The sequence below is a fragment of the Arachis ipaensis genome, chromosome B04 (genome assembly GCF_000816755.2).
Source record: "Arachis ipaensis cultivar K30076 chromosome B04, Araip1.1, whole genome shotgun sequence".
Taxonomy (NCBI): domain Eukaryota; kingdom Viridiplantae; phylum Streptophyta; class Magnoliopsida; order Fabales; family Fabaceae; genus Arachis; species Arachis ipaensis.
Window position 1 is genome coordinate 114,781,430 of NC_029788.2, and position 8,172 is coordinate 114,789,601.

Here is an 8,172-nt window from a genome sequence, read left to right on the forward strand (position 1 = left end):
GGGGGTGGAAAGAATTGGGTGTGCAGTGCAGTTTACGGTAGCCCCCAGCCGACGATTCGTGAAGATTTGTGGGAACATCTATTGACACTTGGAACTTCTATACAAGACCCGTGGCTGATAACAGGGGACTTTAATGAAATTTTGCATTCTCAGGAAGTGAAAGGGGGCCACTTTAATGTTAATCGAAGTAATTATTTCTCTCACATTTTGGATTCGTGTAATTTGTTTGATCTGACAACAGTGGGTAGAAGTTTTACTTGGTTCAGAAAGGTTCAGGGGAACAAGGAGGTAGCCAAGAAGTTAGACAGAGCTTGTAGCAATAGTAGTTAGAGAGTTATGTTTCCTGAAGCGTTCACAGAGGTACTTAGTCGTTTGCATTCTGACCACTGCCCTTTACTCACCAGATGCCTTGGACTGCCAGTCAGGAAGGACAGCAGACCGTTCAGATTCCAAGCTGCATGGGCTACTCATCCATCTTATAAAAGTGTCGTCCATAAAGCCTGGAATGGCAACAACACACACATTCATGGCAAGCTTAGAAAGGTGCAAGAGGCTTCTCTGAAGTTCAATTCTCGTGTCTTTGGGAACATTTTTATTAAGAAAAGGTCTCTAGAAAGCAAGCTTAATGACCTCCAAAAAAGATTAGAATTTTGTGATGATGCAATTGTCAAAGAAGAGGAACAAAGGTGCAGGGATGATTTTAATTCGGTCCTTCTTCAGGAAGAGATGCTCTGGTTCCAGAAATCTAGGGAGCAATGGGTCAGGTATGGTGACAAAAATACAAAGTTTTTCCACATGCAGACCATCATTAGAAGGAGAGCAAACAAAATTCATGGCCTTTTTGTGAGTAATGGATCTTGGTCTTCAGATCCGAATCTTCTTCAGCAAGAGGCACTAAGTTTTTATAAAGATCTTTTTTGCTCAACCGACCCGGTGGAGGTAAATTGTATGGGTGATTTTCCAAGACCTTCTCTTAGTAGTGAAGCTTGTGAGAGCCTTACTAAGCCAATGTCGATGTTGGAGGTTAAATCTGCAGTGGACAGCATGAGCCCTTTCAAAGCTCCAGGGCCGGACGGGTTCCAAGCATTCTTTTTTAAAGAATATTGGGATGTAGTGGGCCAAGATGTGTGGAGTCTGGTGTGTAGGGTGTTTCAAGGCGACACGATTAATCATTCTATGCTTGAAACCCTTATTGTGCTCATTCCTAAGGTTGACTCCCCAAGCAGAATGAAGGATTTTCGACCAATCAGTCTCTGCAACATCGTGTACAAGATAGTAACTAAGGTGCTGGTAACCCGTTTAAGACCCTACTTGGCTGATATTATATGCCCAAATCAGGGAGGCTTCATTCCTGGTAGAGGAGCTCCTGACAACATCATAGTGGCGCAAGAAGTCCTTCATTTCTTGAAGAGAACGAAATCAAAAAAGGGTGCTATTGCTTTTAAGATAGATCTAGAGAAGGCATATGACCGGGTCGATTGGAGGTTTTTAAACTACACCTTGAGTAGCTTCGGCTTTCCTGCCTCTACTAGAAGTCTTATTATGAATTGTATTCAGGCGTCATCTCTTTCGATATTGTGGAATGGGAATAGGTTGGAGAGTTTTCAGCCCAATAGAGGGTTGTGACAAGGAGACCCCATGTCATCGTATTTGTTTGTTCTTTGTATGGAAATGCTAGCTTGCTTTATATCTAATCAAGTGGAGTTGGGGGCTTGGGACCCAGTTGCTATCTCTCGGGGAGGTCCACGAATCTCCCATCTCATATTCGCAGATGACCTTCTTCTTTTTTGTAAAGCAAGCAAGACACAAGTCCACCAGGTAATGCATTCTCTGAACTTATTCTATAAGGCATCGGACATGAAGGTGAACATAGATAAGTCCAAAGCTGTTTGTTCGAAGAGCGTATCCAATACTCGTAGAAATGTTCTAGCTGGTGTATCTTCTATCAGATTTGCTAATGAGCTAGGCAAGTACTTGGGGTCAACATCAACCATCCGCAGGCATCTTGAGCGGCTTGCCTAGAGGCGGTGGAGAAAATAAAAAGCAGATTGTCTAGCTGGAAGGGTCGGCTGCTTAATAGGGCCGGCAGATTATGTCTTATAAAATCTGTGGCAACGTCTCTACCTATATATCAAATGCAGGTCTCCCTCTTCCCCAAAAAAGTGTGTTCTAAGATTGATTCTGTTCTTCGTAATTTCTTGTGCAAAGGAAAGACAGATGAGCGGGGCTTAAACTTGTTGAATTGGAGTACTGTGATCACGCCCAAGAGGTATGGGGGCCTTGGTGTTCGCGACACTCAATGTGTTAATACTGCCCTCCTTGGTAAACTAGTTTGGCAACTCTTCCATGGTAAGAACAAATTATGGGTGCGCATTATGCTAGCTAAATATGTTCAAGGAAGCTTGGGGCTGGATCTTCAATGCCCTACGCAATTCTCGAGCATATGGCGCAACATCACAAAGACAGCTGGTAGGCTTAAAAATGGCTATGTTTGGTGCATTGGTTCTTTAACTCAATCTTTCTGGTATCATCCTTGGAGACCGTCGGGGTCTTTGTCTCCAGAGATCCCTTTTGTGCATATTTCAGATACTGGCCTTTCCCTAGGTGATGTGTGGTCTGGGAGAGTTTGGAATTTGGACCATCTTTATACTGTGTTGCCTAAGACCCTAAAACTAGATATTACAACTTACAACCCTATAGTGTAGGCAGGTTGTGATCCGAACTGGTGTTGGGGATCTAATGCCTCAAAGACTTACTCAACAAGGGATGGTTATGAATGGCTCTTTGAAAGAAAGGTTGCATGGGATACAAATGAGAATTGGTTGTGGCTTTGGCGTTTAGGAATACCTGAGAAGGTCAAGGGTTTGATTTGGCTCATCTTGCATGGGGCCATCCCCACTGCCAGCCTTCGTTACCGAAGACGCTTAACAGCAACGGATCTTTGCCCCAGATGCAATGAAGTAACAGAATCTGTAGAACATTGCCTCAGACTTTGTAATAAAGTGAGCCCGATTTAGGAGAGCTTGAAGGTGGGAATGCAAAATTGGGATGCCGCCTTGGATTTTCAAAGTTGGCTTCGTATAAAACTTTGGACCAATGAAAGAATTTTTGCAGCAGGTCTTTGGTGGATTTGGAGGGATAGAAACAATGATATCTTTAATCAGAATGACATTTGGAGCAAGGAAAAAGTTCTCCAGCTTATCAGACACTCTGCAGCCGAGTATGCTGCAATCAAGCGTTCTAATCAGGTGACACACAATCCCTCTTTATGTGATTCTTGGTGTCCTCCCCCAATCAATGTTGTTAAATTAAATTGCAATGCTAGTCTTTTGGAACAAGATCAACTGGCTGGTTTTGGGTGTGCTATTCGGGACAGTACGGGTAAATGGTTATTGGGTTGTTCGGCAAGCATCCCAATAGGAACTATTACTTGGTGTGAGATATTCGCAATTTGGAGGGGTCTTTGTTTGGCTTGGGAAAGTGGTCACAGGGAGGTAATTTGCGAAACAGATTGTCTAGAAGCTTATCTCTTGATTAAAAAGGATTCATGCCAGATGCGGAGAAAATACACAGACCTTCTTTTGAAGATTTCTGAGATTCTGCAGCGAAATTGGGTGGTTCAAGTTCAATTGATTCAACGAACAGCGAATTCGGTAGCTGACCGTTTAGTTAAGACAGCGGCTAGGCATTCTCGTCCTTACACTGAATTTTTAATTCCTTGTAGTGTTATTGATCAGATCATTAGGAAGGAGATGATATCTCCATCTTAATTGCTCTTTGTTTCTTATTTTATCAGACACCAAAAAAAATATTTCATTATAAGAATGAGACATTTTCATAAATAAACAATTTGTAATTGTTCAAGTAGCGTTTCAAAAAAGGTTTGAGATTGAAATATAGAAACTGAAAACAAAAATTATATTAAGTTTTTATACATTTTGTGTAAAGTATACAATAGTGAGTCTTGTCTCAATATCTTGTTTAGTTTAAAATAAAAATAGAAACTTAAATAAGTGAGATTACCAAAGTACTCATACTAATAAAACTTTATCCATTTTCCCTTTCCTTTCTCTCTTTGCAATTTCACGTCGCATCGTGCCGTCTCTATTTAGGCTGTGTCACTGTGTTCAAGTCTCCATGCCACCTTTGTTTTTTGTTGTGCTTGTCGCACCGCCTCAACTCTAATTTCGCATCGCCTCAATCTCTCCCACTATTTTTATCTTTTTTATTCTGATTTTGAAATTCTCTTATTATGAGTTGATGAATCTCATTTTGATATAATTGATGAGATTGTTGTTTTTTCTTTTTTGCATTATTATTATTATTATTATTGTTAGTGGTAAAATTTGGTGATAACAGAAGTGTGGTGCTGGGGTAAGAGGTAGGTGGGTTGGAGGTGAAAGGTAGACTTGGAATATAAATTTTTGAATGACAGTATTTTAGGAATAAAATATTATTAAAGTTTCTATTTTCATCCCCATAAATTTCAATCCTCTATGTCTTCACTTTCTAGAGATATAGCATTTATTTTGAGGTATTGAGACAAAGACGGGAACTCAGTATCATGTTTGTTAGACCAAAGACTGGTACTAAAATTTTAGTCTCCGTCTCCAAAATTTCAGTATTTCAATATTTCAGTCCCTTCAAAAAGTGAGGACACGTGGAATTGAAATTTTTGGAGATGGAGATTGAAATTTTAATAACATTTTATACTTAAAATACTCCCATTTCAATTAATTAATTCCAACTTTATCATTTGTGCAAATTAAATTAGAGCTTTATTCTTATTTCAGTCTCTATCTCCCACTTTACACCAAACACAATATTGAAATTTATTTCAGTCTCAGTCTCTCAATCTCAGTCTCTCAATCTCTGACTCTCTTCCAAATGCTACTTAAGGATTGAAATTTTGGGAGCGAAGATTGAAATTTAGTTCCATTTTCTGGCCACCAAACACAATACTGAATCTCAGTCTTTTAGTCTTAGTCCCGTTACCCCTTATACCAAATGTTACCTAATAAATTATCTGAGTGAACTCTTCATAAAGGAGACAGAGACTTTTATGGGGTCACGCTCCTCAAACTAATTGGTGGTGATACCTCTAAGAGACTTCGATGTTTAGGTCAGTCATAGTCTAAGAGGTATAAAAGTTAAAACTAGATAGTATATTTTGTACATGTATTAAACCTTTTATTTATAGTGTTTGGAGGATAAATTTAAAAATTATTTGAATAGATTCGTGGAGAATTTACTTATAATATTACATGAATATGATTCAAATTATGTCTTTCATTAGGCGACATACCCTGAAAAAATGTTCTTGGGCCGACCACAATTAACTAGGCATAATGTTTGAAACAGTAATTCAATTAGCTAGGAACAATTGAAATAGTAACTCAATTAACTAGGCACAATTGAAACAGTAATTCAATTAGCTAGGAACAATTGAAATAGTAACTCAATTAACTAGGCTAAATAAAAAAACTAGGAACAATTAAAACAGTAAGTAAAAAAACTACGAACAAATGAAACAGTAAGTCAATTAACTAGGAATAATTGAAACATTAAATCAAAAAATTAGTAACAATTGAATCAGTAAGTTAAAAAAAGTAGAAACAATTGAAACAATAATTCAATTAACTAGGCACAATTGAGTTGGGTATTCAAATAAATACCTTCTGTTGGTCAAATATAAAGGTGCAGTTCCTTATCTTGTCAATGACGAAGTTACCACAAAGAAAGGTAAAAAATCAAATTCATATGTTCTTAGTCTCTGTTTCAACCACTGCATAAGTTATAGTCGTTAGAGTCTCAGCCAATTGTTGTGAGAAGTTGACCTTCATATGATGTTTTGAAGAAGCACCCGTCAAGACAAATCATTGGTATGCATATCATAAAACTCTTCTTACATGTAATGAATTATATTCATTTATTCTGCAATTTTTTTCTTTTAATATTTTGCAAAAAAATTTACAATAAATATAAATTAAATGGTAAAAATTAAATTATTAGGTGACCGAACAGTTTTAAATTTTTTTTGAATAGTATCGTTTTAAAAAATATTTAAATCCTTTTAGCAAAATACAACAAAATTTATTTAACACGTAAATTTTTTTAGTGTCTAAAGTATTTTTTAAGAGGTGTTTTGCCATTTTTTTTACTAATATAATTTTCAAAAATACTTCAATTATTTTAGCTACATATTTTGAAGAAATAGATTTTTTTTTTGTCTATTATTTCACTTCTTTGTTAATAATATCTGTTTAAACTAATATTTAAATATTTTTTAGCAAAATGCATGTAATGAATTATATTCATTTATTCTGTAATTTTTTTATTTTAATATTTTCCTAAAAGATTTACAATAAATACAAATTAAATAGTAAAAATTAAATTATTTGGTTACCAAACGCGGTAACTACTTTTTTGTAAGTTTTAAATTTTTTTTATTAGTATTATTTTAAAAAATATTTAAATCTTTTTAGCAAAATACACGATAATTTATTTTACACGTAAATTCTTTGAGTGTCTAAAGTGTTTTTTAAGAGGTGTTTCGCCATTTTTTTTACTAATATCATTTTCAAAAATGCATAAATTATTTTAGCTACATATTTTGAAGAAATAGATTATTTTTTTTGTCTATTATTTCACTTCTTTGTTAATAATATCTGTTTAAATCAATATTTAAATATTTTTTTAGCAAAATGCATGTAATGAATTATATTCATTTATTCTGTAATTTTTTTATTTTAATATTTTGCTAAAATATTTACAATAAATATAAATTAAATAGTAAAAATTAAATTATTAGGTTACCGAATGCGGTAACTACTTTTTTGTAAGTTTTAAATTTTTTTTGACTAGTATCATTTTAAAAAATATTTAAATCTTTTTAGTAAAATACACGACAATTTATTTTACACGTAAATTTTTTTAGTGTCTAAAGTGTTTTTTAAGAGGTGTTTCGCCATTTTTTTTTACAAATATCATTTTCAAAAATACTTAAATTATTTTAGCTACATATTTTGAAGAAATAGATTTTTTTTTGTCTATTATTTCACTTCTTTGTTAATAATATCTATTTAAACCAATATTTAAATATTTTTTAAAATGATACTAGTAAAAAAAATTTAAATATTGGTTTAAACAGATATTATTAACAAAGAAGTGAAAAGCGACCCAAAATTAAATTATTAGGTTAGTGAACGCGATAACTACTTTTTTTGTAAGTTTTAAATTTTTTTTACTAGTATTATTTTAAAAAATATTTAAATCCTTTTAGCAAAATACACGACAATTTATTTTATACGTAAATTTTTTTAGTGTCTAAAGTGTTTTTTAAGAGGTGTTTTGTCATTTTTTTACTAATATCATTTTCAAAAATACTTAAATTATTTTAGCTACATATTTTGAAGAAATAGATTTTTTTTGTCTATTATTTCACTTCTTTGTTAATAATATCTGTTTAAACCAATATTTAAATATTTTTTTAGCAAAATGCATGTAATGAATTATATTTATTTATTCTGTAATTTTTTTATTTTAATATTTTGCTAAAATATTTACAATAAATATAAATTAAATAGTAAAAATAAAATTATTAGGTTATCAATCGCGGTAACTACTTTTTTGTAAGTTTTAAATTTTTTTGACTAGTTACTAAAAAAATATTTACGTGTAAAATAAATTGTCGTGTATTTTGTTAAAAGGATTTAAATATTTTTTAAAATGATACTAGTAAAAAAAATTTAAAACTTACATAAAAAAGTAGTTACCGCATTCGGTAACCTAATAATTTAATTTTTACTATTTAATTTATATTTATTGTTAATCTGTTAGCAAAATATTGAAATAAAAAAATTACAGAATAAATGAATATAATTCATTACATGCATTTTGCTAAAAAAAATTTAAATATTGGTTTAAACAGATATTATTAATAAAGAAGTGAAATAATAGACAAAAAAAAAATCTATTTCTTCAAAATATGTAGCTAAAATAATTTAAGTATTTTCGAAAATGATATTAGTAAAAAAAATGGCAAAACACGTGTTAAAAAACACTTTAGACACTAAAAGAATTTACGTGTAAAATAAATTGTCGTGTATTTTGCTAAAAGGATTTAAATATTTTTTAAAATTATAATTATAAAAAAAATTTAAAACTTACAAA